The sequence below is a fragment of the Triturus cristatus genome, chromosome 7 (genome assembly GCF_964204655.1).
Source record: "Triturus cristatus chromosome 7, aTriCri1.1, whole genome shotgun sequence".
Taxonomy (NCBI): domain Eukaryota; kingdom Metazoa; phylum Chordata; class Amphibia; order Caudata; family Salamandridae; genus Triturus; species Triturus cristatus.
In genome coordinates, this window is record NC_140590.1 from 37,028,014 (window position 1) to 37,045,817 (window position 17,804).

Here is a 17,804-nt window from a genome sequence, read left to right on the forward strand (position 1 = left end):
TTAAATTTTCTTTCTTTTGTTTCACCAGACATCCTTCGGAACCAATCACTCCATATTTTCCATCGTTGATAATCTCTGTAATATTCTGTTTAAAAGTGTAGTTTTGCAGCACTTCATAGAGATACATGTTCTCAAGATGATGACTTCTCTTTGGATAGTATGTGTCCAACATATTGGTTTTCAAAATATCTGTACTTTCAGGGTCATTTTCTGCTAAATATTCAATTTCTTGAACAGATTTCAGTACCTGATTTTGCATTCCTGCAAGACCTAGACTCACCCAAATGATTCTTCTACTTTTGGAATATAGACTTGCAGATGATAACAGATCTGAACATTCATATGCTCCAATTTCACGATGCGATAACATCTTCAAACTGAAACTGTATAATTTCTTACTTAGAGTCTTCTCGTGAGAAATCTCTTCCCACATTTCTTTCAATTCAGTCTTTTCTGATTTAGTAATGTAAGACGTTACATATCGAGCAACAGCAATGGAATTGTCCGCAACATACTTAATATCCATGTTAGCGTTCCACATGGATAAAATAACTGGATTGTAGTCATTTATGTATTTTGATTCTTCGCTTCTTCTTAAGTTGTAAGTGTTTTTCGGAGACTTTCTTGTGATGGTATGTCGTACAGCTGACTTAAAACTGTTCACTCTTCCTTTGGCTAATACAGGACGTGGAAATCCGGACATTTGGTGTAGAACTTATCCTTTGACTTGTAATTTCGTCGACAGTATTTTCCACACCTATGGCTTTGAAATCGTAAGACTTGTTGTTTTAAGTTTTTCTCTTCTCTACTATTTGGAAGAGCACATGTAGCATAATTTTCAATGAAAGACAAAACAGTTTCATCTGAATCTGTTCCAAATTTGGGGGCGTCCTTGACCCATAACAACATATGTATGTGAGGAGCACCTCTTGCTTGATCCTCCTTTCTTCAAAAGAAATCCACAACTTCTCCAAGAGGAGGATTCTCTTTATTGCAGATGAAAGACATCATAGCTTCAAATCTATGATTGAAATATCTGCATACATTGACAGGATCCAAAGAGCACAATTCTCCAGGTGTCTTGTATTCAATATTTTTTATATTGGAATTTGCCTCTCGAAGAAATACAAGTAAATCATCCCAAGCATACTCAGCACAGCTTAGTGTAACAAACCATGTAGGAGTTCCCAAGTTCCGAAGCATGCATTTCAGTTTTCCATGTCGACGGTACCAATATTCATTAGTCCCACGCTGACATGCCATCAGATTATTCAACTGAGATTCTAAATGATCATCTCTCGGATGCACTTTATCCATAAAATCCTTTGCAGTTACATTTTGAAGATGCATTCCAGTTTTTAAAATGTGATTTACTGCATATGAAAGTCCAGACAAGTCACTTTCAAACAGAAGATGAAACATATAAGGGATACATTGTCGAAATCTTGGATCTTCTGCATATAATCTTGTTGTCCGATATTCAGATGCAGGAATCTGCACAGGACGTTCATCATATCGTCCACCTTTTCCTGTTGGAAACAACTGCGGGAAACAACGAGCTTCCAAGCTCTCTTCCCATACACTCATGGGACTTCCAGTTGCTTTCTTTCATTTGAAACAACTCAATTGTATTCCCCATCACCTCTTTGGAATGAAGTGGATGTACACTATAATGTTCATAGATCTCTTCCCATCTGGACATGTCCACTTTTTCAATTTGTCCACTTAATGTTTCACTATCTTCTGCTAAATCTATTTCTTCTTCTCCAACAAACACATTTCTACAGTACTCATTATTTTGTAACAGATACAATGATGCCTTTTGCACTTTTCTAACATCCACAAACTCTTGCCAGATTTTCTTATTCTTAGTAGGAACACCATTAACTAGAATGACTAGTGGCTCATTTTCTACATGATCTACACCAATAGTTTCAACATTTTTCCTTAAATCTAATGGTAAATACACAACTTTTCCTTTCAATCCTCTTTGCAACTCTGATGGAGGTAATTTACTTGTTTTGGGCTCCATGCGAACAATAGCCTGAAACGGGTGAACACATTGTATCAGAATAGACTCATACGTATTTAAATCTATCAGCTCTGGAGGAATAGCAACCAACTCTAGATTATTGTGAACAGCTCTAGCAGGCATTTTATTCTCAGCTAATTTATTATAACAATATTTGGAAATACGCTGCTCACATCCCAAATCAAAACAATCCTCTACCAACAAATAAGTTGCAAATTCCATCCACTTATCATTATCTTCTATTTCACTTTTTAAATACAGATTGATACCCCTAGTCTGATTATTATAGTGACTTCGCCGACAACAAATACAAGAAACATTTGGTCTTTCACCTGAAATTACCTTAAACTTTGTGATTTCATCCTCATATTTTTCTGTAATTACGGGTTGTACATTGTCTTCAACATTTTGTTCTACTAATTTGTCGGTTTCTTCACTCTCTTGCTGAGGCCCAAAGTAACAAAACTCAATATCCTCACAGACCTGCTTCACATCTGATACTGACCCACACAAAAGAGCACTGTTCAACTCACTTAACTTTAGTGCTGGACTTTTTGCATAATACAACCTTCTCACTAACTTCCGCATTTGAGTATGATGTACTGCCAGCATTCTGAAATGGTGAAAAACACTTTCACAAACTTTCCTAGAAAGACAAGCCAGAGAATGACCTTGCAAACCAGTATGTTTTCTCACTTGGCAAGGGTCTAGTCCTTGCAACAGCTTAATCTTTTGTTTTACAAATTTTTTAGTATAGGTTCGTAAAAAACTACATAATTTTTCAATAGATTCCTGTCGTACACTGCAAACACTACTGCAATCCCAAGTGTACACAGGCTTTTTAGCACGTCTCCCTAAAACTTCATCAGCTATCACTTATTCTGCATTTCTTTCAACCATTTTCTCTTTCTCCATTGGACAACCATCACTAACTTCATAACCTCTACCACTGGTGTCAACTGCATACAATAATTTTTCACTTAGTGAATAACTCTCTTCATTAAAAAAAGGCTCTGAACTAGAACTGTGTTTCCATTCTCCCAAAAAAAATCACAATTTTTATTTTTTATTAATAACTCTTTTCCTCCTACTTTTGGCCTTCATTACAGATATTGGTTTATCTAGTGATTGAATTCTGTTTAACAATAAAATAAACAGTTTCCTTCTTACTTCAAAAGCCTTTTCCACAATGCTTTCAATATGCTTCTTCTTTTTATAAAATAAAGCTCTCTTTTTATATTTCTTCACATCTTTCAGCAAATTATGCACTACTCTCTTGTAAAATATTTTTTGCGTAATTCCTTATACGGATTTTGTCTTCTTTTACCATACTTTATCTCATTTGACTGAACATTTGATTTTTTACTTTTCCTCTTAATTTGATTTTTTTTCTTACTTAAAAAAATCTCTGAAACTGCAGCATTCTCTACATTCTGTTTGCTCCTACAAACATTTTTAATAAATTGCTTCGTGATCTTACCAGATGATTTTTTCCTTTTAGCCACATTATCTTGTACATTCAATACTTGTGGTTGATGTTTCTTCAAATAATCCTCCTGTCTCTGCTCTTTTCTTTTTCTGGCATAAGTTCTCGATTTTAACGTTGAAAAACAGTATCTGCAAAAAAGAATTACAAATAAATGTATATTAATAACTTTCAAATTTACAGTATTCCATTACTGTACAAACACATTTTATATAAAAACTGACTAAGAAACTATAGCCCTGAACCACAAGTGTGACGATGATTAAAACACTACATACATAGTGCATACTACTTTGGAGCAGTTCATGCCCTAAAGCCTACCTCACTAAAATAATACATGCTAACTGACTGAATGATTATAGTACTAAAATGAGACACACTGGGTGAGTAACAGGGTGTTTCCTAGAAGTGTATGAATACTAACTGGGGAATTGAAGGTGCGAAAGACAACTGTGTAGCTGATAAGAGAACTGAATGCCTACTGGATAGGCATTTAAAGCAGTCCATGTGCTAAGCCCTAGCTCACTGCATGAGTACTTGGGTACTGACTGAATGATTAGACTATAGCAAGGAGACTGCCTGGATGAATTTATAAGTGGTAGGCTTTTCGCACAGGGAATGGATTAGTACTTGGTACTGAATGGGTCACTAGAGGAGTGCAAAGGCAGTGACAGGATGTTTGCTGGTCTGCATGGATACTGACTAGGGAATTGAAAGTGTGAAAGACAAGTGTCTAGATGGTTAGAAGACTGCATGCATAGTAGATAGGGGTTTGAAGCAGTCCATGTGCTAAGGCCTGGCTCAGTGCATGAATACTTAGGCAGTGACTGAATCATTAGAGTACTGGAAAGAGAGTGTCTTGGTGAATTTATAAGTGTTTGGGTTTTGGCTGAATGGATTACTACATGGTGCTGAATAGGTCACTAGAAGACTGCAAAGGGAGTGACAGGGTGTTTCCTGGAAGTGTATGCATACTGACTAGGGAATTGAAGGTGTGAAAAACAACTGTATAGGTGGTTAGAGAACTACATGCATACTGCATAGACATTTGAAGCAGTCTATTTGGTAATGAATGGTTCACAACAAAAGTACATAGAAACTAACTAAATCATCAGACTACTTCTAGGACAGTGCCTGGGTAAACATTTTAAATTTTCAGTTCTGGTGCAGTGAAGACAATACTACATGGTACTGCACTTTAGTCTCAAAGCATGATTCATTTTTCAATGCATAAGCAAACACTGGCTTCTAATGCTACTAAAACTTGACAACATGACAGGTTTAAAAACACTTATCTGCCACTAAATACACAATGTTACCAAATGCTTCTCTCACAGTGGTTCCCAAATGCACACAAACTCACAGTGTGATTCTAGACAACAACCACTATCCCTAGGAGTTTACCAAACCTCATTCACTACAGTGGAAGTGGTAAGGGAACTGCACACAATCTACATATTTCACGTCTGCACTTTAATGTCAATGCCTGACTAATTTAATGAATGCTTAAGCAAAGACTGGCTTCTAATGCTACTAAAACTTGACAACATGACAGGTTTTAAAACACTTATCTGTCAGCAAATACACGATGTTACCAAACGCTTCTCTCACAGTGGTTCCCAAATGCACACAGACCCACAGTGTGATTCTAGACAAGCACCACTAAACCCTAGGAATATACCAAAACTCATTCACTACAGTGTAAGTGGTAAAGGAACTGCACACAATCTACATATTTCACGACTACACTTTACTGTCAATACCTAACTCATTTAATGAAAGCATAAGCCATAACTGTCTTCTAATGCTGCTAAAACTTGACAACATGACAGGTTTTAAAACAGTTATCTGTCAGCAAATACACGATGTTACCAAACACTTCTCTCACAGTGATTCCCAAATGTACACATTCACACCATATATGCAAAAGGCACGAGTCCGAACTGAGGACTACCTCTTTGCCAAATTTGGTGTCATTCCGTTCAGCGGTTCGGGCTGTAGCTGCGACAACAGATCCTATGGGAAATTGCATGGGGAAAACGCGTTTTGGAACCCCCCTTTTTTCTCGTCCCCCGCTTGACAGATCACCGCCAAACTTTTAGGGTAGGAGCGGAGCAAAGCTGGCCAAATGTTTGGAAAATTTCGCGAGGATTCGTCAACCGGTGCCAGACTTATTGGGAATAGAATGTTGCAGATTTCCTATGGAAAATAGGTCCTAACTATAACTACCTACAGGCGACCGCCAGAAGTTAATGTATATATATGTATTTATGAAATCCACAATCCTGAGCCAACCTAGTCATGGGCGCAAGAAACAGGTACGGACCACACTTTAAGAGAAAGTTTTTCGTTTATTGTTGCAGATAAACGTGGCTATTTCAAAACAAGTGCCCAGCCTGACGCGTTTCGACTGCCCCACGGCAGTCTTGATCACATTCAATGTATATATATGTATATGCTGATACACAACCCAGGAAGCAGAGGTGCTTTACTAAACATTTAAAAGGGGGCAGCAGCTTCTCTGATGCGTTTCAACTCCCAATGAGTCTTAATCATCGACCAGCTGATCTGAAGTGACCACAGCTTTTACATAACGACCTTTGTAGTTTCGACGCCTTGAGGTCCTTCTATGCCCAGAATGCACCGTGAGGTAGAATGTTAATATTTGAAATGTGCTGCAGTGCACATTATTAATGTCCATCCTGTACATCGAGCACTGCAGCCACCGATATAAGTATACACACTCCAGGGTGCTTCATTTTAAATATTGCAGGTTACTGCCAAGGTACATTAATGTCCCTCTCTGTGCCCATGCCAGTCAATTAGAGCAGTAAACCTCTCTCATCTCCCTTTCTCACCGCCACATATCCTCATTTAACTTAAGATAAATCCTTCCTCTTTGTTCAAATATTTATATGTATATATATATATATATATATATATATATATATATAGAGAGAGAGAGAGAGAGAGATAGATATATTTACAAACACATAAAAATATTTTAAAAAATAAACTGCAAAATAATGTACAATATTTCCAATTTAATTGTGGATAAAAATTAAACAATATATAAAAATAAATTTTAACAAAAATATCTTTAAAACTACATACAATTATATATATAAAAAATATAATATTAAAAACACAAACACATAATAATATACATTAATGCAATATTTAAACATTTGTAATCCTATATAATAAATATAATATTCCTACTCCAATGTATACAACAGTAGAGAAAGTGTTAAACTCAGGAGAGATAAAATGTACTATTTCAACTCCAGTCTGTGCAACAGTAGGGAAATCATTGGAGTCATGAGGGGTAACATTTACTATTCCCACTACAGTCTGTGCAACAATAAGGAAAGTTTTGGAGTCAGGAGGGGTAAAATATACTCTTCCCATTCCAGTCACTGCAACAATAAGGAAAGCATTGGACCCTGGAGAGGAGTAAAAATCACTGTTCCCACTGCAGTCGGTGCAACAGTAGGGAAAGCGTTGTAACTCAGGAGGGGTAAAATGTATTATTCCCACTCCAGTCTATACAACAGTAGAGTTAGCGTTGGACTCAGGAGGGGTAAAAAGTATTTTTTTCACACAAAAAGAGCTACCGGAAATTTCCTACTTTTTACAGTTATGTATCCCTCATTGTTCTACTCAACATAATGTCCAGAGTTGGACATACACAAATATGTTACGGGATGTACTCACACACCACCAGGTGTCATGCTTCATCATAGGGCAACCCACGCTCTCCCAAAACCTGGGTTGATGGAGGGAGGGTTTTACCTGTGGCCAGGGAGTCACGTCTAACTGAGAGTGGACCTGTGATCTAAGTTTATTAAAAACCAATGTGACAACCTAAATATACCTTTTAATGACACTTGGTATTAAAGACAACTGTGGGGACAAGGGAAATTAGTACTCCATCACAACTATACCATCAACATTTTTCTCCCTGAGGGCTCACGCGAGTCCGTGGTATTCTTCAGGACGGAAAACACAGAAACCTAGTTTGGCAAACCTACAATAATTTTGCCACTACAAAAAGAGTGACCTATGTTACCTCATTTATATCAGGCCCATATATATCTGCAAACAGATTTTTTTTTAAATGGGATTCTTGCAATACATAGATAAGGGATATAAACAATTGTAGACAACCGTAAGCATGCAACATTTGTATGTTTGGTCGTAAGTGGCACTGCACATGTGAGAAAACCCAAAACAATTATCTGTCTTTGTTGAGAGACCAGCTCACATTCTTACCCCACTAAGGGGTCTTCCGGGCCTCATAGATGGAGGGCTTCGGAACCCCTGTAGTCACACTGTACACAAAATAAAAGGGAAGGAGTCCAGGATTATTTTTTATGGTGTTTACTATCACTCGCCGTCACCAACATAAAGGAATACACTATCCCCACACACATCCACTCTCTTACTTGATCAAGGTGCGTTCCTCACGAAAAACCTGATCACGTCTGCTCCTTCCTCCCGCTGTGTGCTGGAGGGGTGGGGGAGACGCGTATTTATAGCGATGCACCATATCAGGGCTGAATGATGAAATCCCATGGTTACAATTAACATAAAAAACCTATCTATATTGTGTGCAAGATCACCGGCCTTTGCCATCTTAGACCCATCCAACTGTATTACACCCCACATAAGCCCCCAAAGACCATGTAAAACAACTTTAAGAGGCTGGCATCTAGGTAGCTCGCACGTACCCTCATTATGTAGTTAGGCATAATACAGCACTGAAATATAACACAAACATTGCATAATTACACATTTCACATAATTATCAATTAAATAATTGTTAATTAACATTAATCATTAAGTAATTATAATTGATCACCTTCTCAACCTTTAACCCTACAAATCCCAAAACCCACACCAAAAATATCAATAAAATATTTAATTAATTACATAATTTACATAATTAACAATTAAATAATTAATAATTAACATTTTAATAATTAATTCATCATAATTCATTTACTTCCCACCCTGTACCCCTACAAACCCCACAAATTGCACCCAAAACTTAAATTAAAAAATAAATGAATTGCACAATTTTAGCAATTAAATAATTAAGAATAATTAAACATTAATTAATAATCACTATAATTAATTTACTTCCCACCCTACAGCCCTACAAATCCCATAACCAGCTTTGACACAAAAAATTACAATAAGTAAGTAAATTACATTTAAAAACAACTACAAATTCACAAAACCTTTAACAATAATTATACAAACAATTTATAACATATACAATTAAAACATGCTAAAATATATAAAAAGTATTAAAAATGATATTATTAACAATGGAACAGCATAGATAATTTTGACATAGATATGAACTACATATATATTTGTGTAAATGATATTAACAACATAGATGTTTTTGACATCAATATTACTTACCTTATAAAATTGATATTCTTGTCAACGATATTCCTGCATCATGATATTTATGCATCTCAATATTTTTTACTCAATATTTTGTCCGAATACCATATAAACAGGCAGGAAACAATGTATCAGACTTGTGAACATGCCAACATGTGGTCACCTTTTTTCTAGTATGTGTCACCCTATTCAAGAAAATATTTGTAAATTGTGACTGTGCTATTACTACCTTTGTGTCAGGGGAGTAAAATTATCTTACATGTTTTAGGCCCATGAGATATTTGAAACATTCTGAGAAGACTGAAGATCTGCCAAATGATGGAGTCCAAAAGTGTCTCTGCACTGTTTAAAATTACACATTTCACATTTGCCCGTTGTTCGATGAATCTAATGATGACCATAGCGATAGAATCAAAACAGTTGTTTAAACTTTTAGGCATTGTTGTTTGTTCATTGTCCAATGAAGCATTTGACAAAAGACCACCCAAAAATTATTTAGTTGAGTAGATGTTCCATGAACTTGCAAAAGGATCTGGTGTAACAATGTAACAATGTTTGATGTAACATTAAAATTCTTGCAATGTAAGGTATTTGAATCACTTCCTTAGTGCCCAGAATTTGATATGGCTCTCTTTCCCAAATAACACCACCAGCCATAATATATGCAGTGATGCAGACAACTTGATAATTTCGTTAACTCTGTATGAAGGAAAATGGGGTGTCTATTCCTGTATCACAGGAGATGGTATCAGACTTTCAGGAAGATAGTGCCATGTACTGTCATCAAATAATAATCAGCATTTTAAACCACAAAAGAAATAGTGAGATTGCATCAAAGACCGAAATGTATGAGAAGGGTCGTTCTATATACCTGGCGCAGCATCACACAACACTCCATCTGTAGCACCAATTGATTTCAAATGTTGGCATTTCCAGGAGAGGTGTATCTTCAAGATTTGGTGGTTCATTTGCTGACAACACAATCGCTTTTAGAGGTTATGTTATGTTATGTTGATTTGTATAATGCACTTATGACCCGAGAGGGTATCCAGGCATTCGGAGGTAATTCATCTGTAGTTGATGTGCATTCTTTGGGTGGTGCACAAGTGCAGCTGATGCTGCAGCTGGTTCAATCATTGAAAATGTTGGTTGCACCATATCTGGTTCAGTACTTAAGGTTGTTTGTAAAATTAGAGACTCGGGAGACTCAGAAGTCCCTCTATTGGGACCAATGATTTCATTTTGGCTGATCTCTTCTCTGGGTAAGTCGAGGATAGGCAGGGCATGTTCTGGACTAATCTGGAGGCCTTTGTGCCAGTAACAGGCCAGTGAACAAAATGAACCAAAAGATGCTTCCTTATGTGATTGACACTATCCTATTTTTCTTTGTACCAGGAAACTGCTGTATGAATACTATATGCGTGCCTTCTTCCGTAAGAACTGGCACAGATAGACTATCGGATGGTCCAAAATGCGTTCCATTAGGAATCCATTCCGGCACTAATTATTCCTCTTTTGGGAGGCACACATTGTCATCAGCTTTCTCTTCAGTTGTGGAGTCAGATAAACTCTTCTTGTTTGGAAGTTTATCTTCTTGGATATTCTGCAACAAATTAATTAATAAGAATTTATTTAATAAATCCTCTTAACTAAGCCTTTCCAGGGAGATCGAAGTCAAGTACATACACACCTATACCATACAGGTACATACATACACTGTACACTATACAACATGCTGTTTGTGGTACCAAAGTACATTTTGTATAGCGTAGCGTGATTTTGTACTCCTCTAGGCAAGTCATTAAGTGCTCGCTGAACCCTGTACAGTTTATGATACCATGAAAATCCAGTACTCCAGCAGACAAGGCTCGTTTTACTGGATCATTCCATAACTCAAAGATCATTTTCCATTTGAGACAGAAAGGGTGCAAAAATAGTAGTTGTACTCCCAAAGCAGACATAGCGTACAAAAATGCCCTAGTGGCAAAAGTAGGACCACTGTCTGAAAGAAAGTATGAACTGCTCCCATCACTACTACATACTGCAAATCGTTTATGATCGCTTAAGCAGAAGCAGTCTTTTGTGGCCACACCTACATAAATCTGGAGTATGAATCGACTGCAACCAATATACAGGTATTTTGATTGCCTACGGCCAACAGGCCAACATAGTTGAGGCAAACAATATCCAATGGTTTATCAGACATCATAAGGGAACAAAGACGCTGGTCTTACAGCAGTAGAATACTTCATTTTCTGACAAATATTACATTCCTGTTTATTTCTTTACAATCTTTGGTAAATATGACCACTTTATTGGTTCTGTAGCATTTAAACCGTAGCATGGATGCCAGCATGAGCAAAAGCTAACCCTTCATGAGCTGCCCTGATTAATTCTAACCTAACTTTGTAATTGCTTATATGACTATCCTCAATCCCAGGTATAAAAACCATAGGAACATTGTCTTTGGTGAGACTAAACAAATATTTAGAAGGCAAACCATGAGGGGGTTTCCCCTTTCAATGTTGCTTACTCTAGTGCCATAGCAGCAACCTTACAGGTTTACACCACTGTTCTTGCAGCTAAATCAACAGTACAGTGCCCCGTAGTGTGAATTAATTTACTTTTATAGGTCATGTTGTGTGGCTTAAGGCCCGTCACTCTAAGGTCTCATATCCCACTGGGGTGTAAACTTCTGAAGTAATTTTTGGAATTCCTTTCCACGATCTTGATAGGTAACCATTGCCAACTATTGGCTCATTGCCAGAACTGCAGCTTCTCTGCAAACGTTACTCAGAACTATTGAGATCAATTTAATCAATTTAAATGTAATCCCCAAATCCAGAGAAGCTGCCGCTGCAGCTCCATTCTCATGCTATACTTGTTTTAACACATCTGGTAACACCGCCAACAAGGGGGCTCCATGTGTAGCTGTATAAAAACTCACTAATGCCACTCCTCAAGTGTTACATCTTTCTACATGGGATACCATCCCAAGGGGAAGACACATGGTCAGGATTCCATGCCTATGCTGGGTATTGCATGAGAATAGACCCTTTCCAAAAGATTGGTCTTGCGAGCAATCCATAATGGAGTTTTGCCTTGTTTTGTGGGCTCTTTGCATAGTCTGTGGTCTGATTGCCTGCATTACGGCAATGGCAGGTTGTGCCGGTCAGTGGCCAACTGATCTTTAACAGTTAGTTGTAGGACATGCATTTGAAGTCACCAATAAACAGACACTACCTGAGTCAGTAACTCTCTTACTTCTGGAAGCGTTGGATTTGCTATGATGAATTATGAATACCCCCATCATTACTTAGGGGACCCATTCTAATCTTCTGCATAACATGTGGCAGTTGCCCACCAAACTATGCCTGATGTACTTGATAATCCAAAGGGACATCTAAGCTGCAATATGGCATATAATTAGCTGGCATTGCAGCATGCCTGTATGTATGAAAAGTACCCTGTATTAGCATCCACAGAATCAAACACTAAACATGAGCAACATATTTCAAAAGTATATGCAGCATTGTGCTAGCAGCAAATGTGACCTCACCCCAGTGTTAGCGACACAAGTAGCTAGGAGATATTGTTTGACCGCTGCCCTGTAGTTTCGGAATAGGAACCTGCACCATTTTCAATAAAGAGATGCAATAAATATGAGATTTAAAAAACAGAAATCCAAATGAGACATAATCTATAAGTTAAGTGCCTGCAAAACATGCAGCAGACAGGAAGTACCTAACTGAGCTGAAGGAAATGCCTAGTATTGCAACGAAAGTCTCCGCTAACTGTAGTCTCTTGAGCGTGTCACCCACAATTACTCAAGCATCTAGAAAATGTGTGCACTGGGTGCCAAATGGTCTGTTTTCTACATTTTCTAGAAAAACTGAATTCGGTTTTCTAGAACCCCCTGGCACCAAGGAGTCAGTCAATCGTCTAACCCAAATCAAATAAATAAACAGTTATACTGCAACCACCCCACAACCCACTGTGCCATAAAAGTGAGATGTGTTTTACGTAGCAATCAATCTTATGAGACATTACAGGGATAGTTAGTAGAAATGAAATTCAAACCCCTCTTTAATTAAGGAATAGCACACTCAGGAACACAAGAAAATCAAAAACCTGGTCTAATGCTTGCAATATAATTTGTAACCACAAAAAAAACAGATAAAATAGCAGCAGCAATGTTAACCTGAAGCATGAGCAAAAGGAAGAACTCCAATATGTTTGTTGTTATATGTTCATAGCAATCACACCCCCAATCTGCTACTTCTAAGCACTGAGCAAATCATAGCAGAATAGAAAATAAAAACCTATATTGAACTTCAGATAAGGTTCACAGCTGTAAACCAGTTTGAACAATAGGCCTTGTGTTCAATATAATAGCAAAGCCTTCTGTCCTTGTCATGTGCAGCCAGCTGCATTGATACATTCTGCAGTTAAGAGGTGAAAGCTAAGTTTCTCTCCACTAGCCTTTAAATAGAATCAGATTTGTATGTTTTTTTTAATCCATCTTTCCATGTGCTTGGCTTTTAAAAGATTTTTTAACAAATCAAATTCAAAGCTTTATTCGACAGCAATGTCATAAAAGCATATTTACATCCTAACAATAAATATAAATACTATATTAAAACAATATACAATCTTAAAAATACATTAAACCATGATGCTGGCGAATAGTTCCGATGAATTGATAACATCGATTAAAAACAAATTTATGCTAAAAATAGAACAATGTCCTTGGTGTCAGATGTTCTTTATCCTTCTTCTAACATTATAAGATTTTTTAACTGTTATAAACATTCTCAGCATAAACTCTTAGCAGAGAATGATGTGATTTCCTTTCACTTATTATCATTCTGTGAGATGGTTATTTTGAATGAAAGCAAAAAACAATAGACACATTGGGGCATATTTACAACAAAATTTCGGAGCTACGAGCTGTGCCAAAGTTGGCAGCGCCGCGCTCTGACGTTTCCAAATTGCAGGAATGCGCCATATTTACAACAATACGGAACGCCCCTGTGTTTTCCCTAGCCTTGGTGCTAAATGTAGCTGCCTAGCGCCAACCCAGGCACCCTTACACCATAGTGCAAGTGTGCCTGTGTTGCAGGGAATTATTGTTTATGTGCAGGAAGGTGTTCATTCCTGCACATACACAATCCATACTGGAGATTTGTATCTTCTATGTGTGAACACCTTCCTGCACATAAACAATCATTAATGGCGTTTTGCTCTTTTTATGTGTGCTGCAGAAAGCAGCACACATTGAAAAAGCAAACACTATGAGAAAAAGAGTATTTCTCCTCATTTTGCCCTTCTAACGCCTGCTCTTACAAGGCATTAGTTTTTGGCGCTGCCTCAGATTTACGCATCCTTGTAAATCTGGGGCAGGATCAAAAATCAATGGGTGTTACTGTGGAACGCCCCTAGGAACACCTATTACACGCCCCTTTCATGCTAAGTAAGTGATGAGTGTAAAGGGCCCATAATTACAAGGCAGCTTTAAACCACAAAAAAGTGGCTTAATACAGCTTTGTAAATATAGAGGAAGGCATAGCACCACTAGTGTGTCACAAAAAATAACGTTCTGGTGGCACTATCCCGTTGTATATATATACCCCATAATTATCAACTTTCTAGAAACTCATCAGAAATCAATAGCAAATAATGCAGGACAGAACAGTCAGCACTTAGATTAAATAGTGTGAATATATTTAAGCAATACTTGAATTAAAGCACAATAATAGAAGAACCTAAGAGTAATTTCTATTTAATCACACATATGCACTTTCAATTGATTGACACCTGTAACTTATTACTGTCATGGTGTAGCGAAAAGAATCCTAGTGAGTGACTAAGGCCTTTACTCACTCATTACTGTCACTGTCGAGTGAGAGGAGCATAGTTAATCACCAAGAATTTACTCAGTAAATAATGACAGTGTGGAGTCAAAGTGGAGCCTGGTGAGTGATTGAGGATTTTATTATCCTTTACCATCACTCTCTGCTGGAGGCACTGAAGAGTCTGGTTAGTGACGGGGGCATAAACTAAATTTTTGTTGCCCATAAGGAATCAGTGAGAAGCCTGGTGAGCAATTAGAGGTTTTGCTCACACACTGCGATCACTATGGGACCAAAGAGGTGCATGGTGACTAACTGAGACTTTTACTAACTCTTAACTATCACTGTTTTTTTTTTTTTTTTTTTTTTTTTTTTATAAAGTTTTATTGAAACCATAAATCAGTTACAGGTACGGGCCTACAACCACCAGGGCCGGCCGCTAGGTTCAGGAAGTATCGTACAGTAGTTAAAGCAGTAGTCGACTCCTGGGGAACAGCCCCGTAGATGGCTCAGGACAGCGCGTTAAAGCAGGAGACATACAGGTAACATAAATAACAACTCAAAACAAAGGGCGAGGCATAAGGGCAAAAAGCGTGGGTCAGGCTACACCCGGGGGACCTTACTCTAAACCATCAATTAGTTATCAGGCAGGAGGGGGTACCGAAAGATCAGGGGGGGGTAACGGGAGAGGAAAATATATATTTATTACAACCAGTTACAAGGAACCATCAAGGGTCAGGGGGACAAGGCAATATCGATGTCCACTAGGGGGGGCGTACAGATACCTCCACGATACGCGTTCCATTGCCCCCAGATTCTACCCCATGCCCCGGGTTTACCACGGGCCACATACACAGTCTTCTCCCTGAACATACACCAATCCATGTTCTCCTTCCATACTGACACGGTGGGCGGCCGCTGGGAGCCCAAAGCTGCGCAATATCCCGCTTGGCGATCATGTATCCCAGGGCCGCCCACCGAGTCTGAGCCGCGTTATAATCATTGGGCTCCCACACATTCAAAACACAGCGACGCACCTCCGGCTGCAGCGCAACCCCGGTGACCTGGCCCATGACCCCATGTACCCGACGCCAGTACTCCGCCACCTCCCGGCACTCCAAAAGGATATGGAGAAAGGTGGCACTGAGCCCACACCCCCGCCTACAGAGCCCGTCGTCCGAGAATCCCATCGAGAGCAGACGGGGGCCCGTTACATACACCCGGTGGAGAATCTTTAACTGGACCAGGCGGAGACGGGCTGGAATGGCTACTTCCTTGGGGGACGACAGTGCGGACTGCCAGTCCTCGTCGTCTAATTCCACCCCGTCCCCTGTCCACGTCTCCCGAAGGCGCACCAAGAGGTCAGCCCGATTATTGATAAGTTTTTTATAGATTAAGGAGATAGTACTGTCGGGGACATGACCATCGAGGATGCGGTCCCCGAGGGGCGAAGAGGCGGGGATCTTGGTCCCTTCCCCAAAGACCGAGAGCAGGGCGTGCCAAACCTGGGCATATCGGAAGAATTCCTTTTCCGTGAGTTCGTATTCGCTCTGGAGCGCCGCGAAGGTCTTAACCGCGCCCTTCTTCCATAAGTCTCCCACTCTACTGATGCCAATCGTGTCCCAACGGTCAAACCCCTTCGTTGTCCAGAGGCTGCCCAGTCGGTCGGAGGCAAATAAAGGAGTAGCACATGTTAGTCGCTCACTCCAGCCCATGGCTGCATTGGCCGCCTTCCAGATCCGTACCGCGATCTTAGTAGGGCCCGTCAGGTTCCGACTAGCCGAGCGGGAGTAAAGCGCCCTGTTATAGTTCCCACCGGGGAGCAAGAATTTGTCCATCTCATACGCCGGATTCAAGCCAGGCGCATACGTGGCATGGTTGATGGCCGATAGCTGCGAGGCCCAATAATACCTGCGAATGTCGGGGAGCGCGATGCCCCCGTCGTACCAGGGGAGAGTAAGCTTGGCCAGAGCGATACGCGCCCGTCCGTCCCACACCAGTCTCCTCTGCAGGCTCTCCACCTCCCGAAAGTAGGCCACTGGAATGATGTCGAAGGAGTTCTGAAGTGCATAGAGGAATCTGGGAAGGGACATCATTTTAAACAATGCTGCCCGACCCAGTGGGGACAAGGGCAGCCTACACCATCGAGCCGTGTCCTCCCTCAAACGCCGAAGTGGAAGCAGGAGATTGTGCTCATAACGAGCCACCGGGTCCAATGAGACGTGTATCCCCAGGTATTTAAAGCCGGACAAAGATATTTGAATCGGAAGCCGAGGCGGCAGGAGAGGGGGGCCGCCGGAGATAGGATAGACACAGGATTTAGACCAGTTAATCGTGAGACCCGAATTTCTCCCATAGGAAGTCAGAACATCGAAAAGAACATTAAGCGACTGCCGCGGCGAAGTAAGATACAGGAGAATATCGTCAGCATATAACGAGACCCGATCTTCAAAGCCCGGGGCCCACCGGATCCCCCTGATCGAGGGCTCCCAGCGGAGCCAAGCAGCGAGTGGCTCCAGGGCGAGAGCAAAGAGCAGAGGGGACAACGGGCACCCCTGCCTCGTACCCCTACCGAGAGCGAAGGGCCGAGAGACCCGCCCATTAACAACCACTTGAGCCATGGGTCCCGTATAGAGCAGCTTCACCCAGCCAAGAAATCCCTCCCCAAAGCCGAATTTGGTCAAGACAGCCCAGAGGAATGGCCACTCGATGGTGTCGAAGGCCATCGTGGCATCTAATGAGACCAGCACGGCCGGTTCGGAGAGATACTCCGCCCTGGCGAGGGCGCCATGGAGACGCCGCAAGTTGAGGGCGGTGTTGCGATGCGGGATGAAGCCGCATTGATCTGGGTGAATCAGATCGCAGACGACGGTCAACAGACGATTGGCAAGGACTTTAGCCAGGATTTTAGGCTCTGCATTTAGCAGTGAAATAGGCCTGTAGGAGGCACAGCGGTCCCGCGGCTTACCTTCCTTGGGGATAACGACTATCGTGGCCAGTCGCTGGTCGGCCG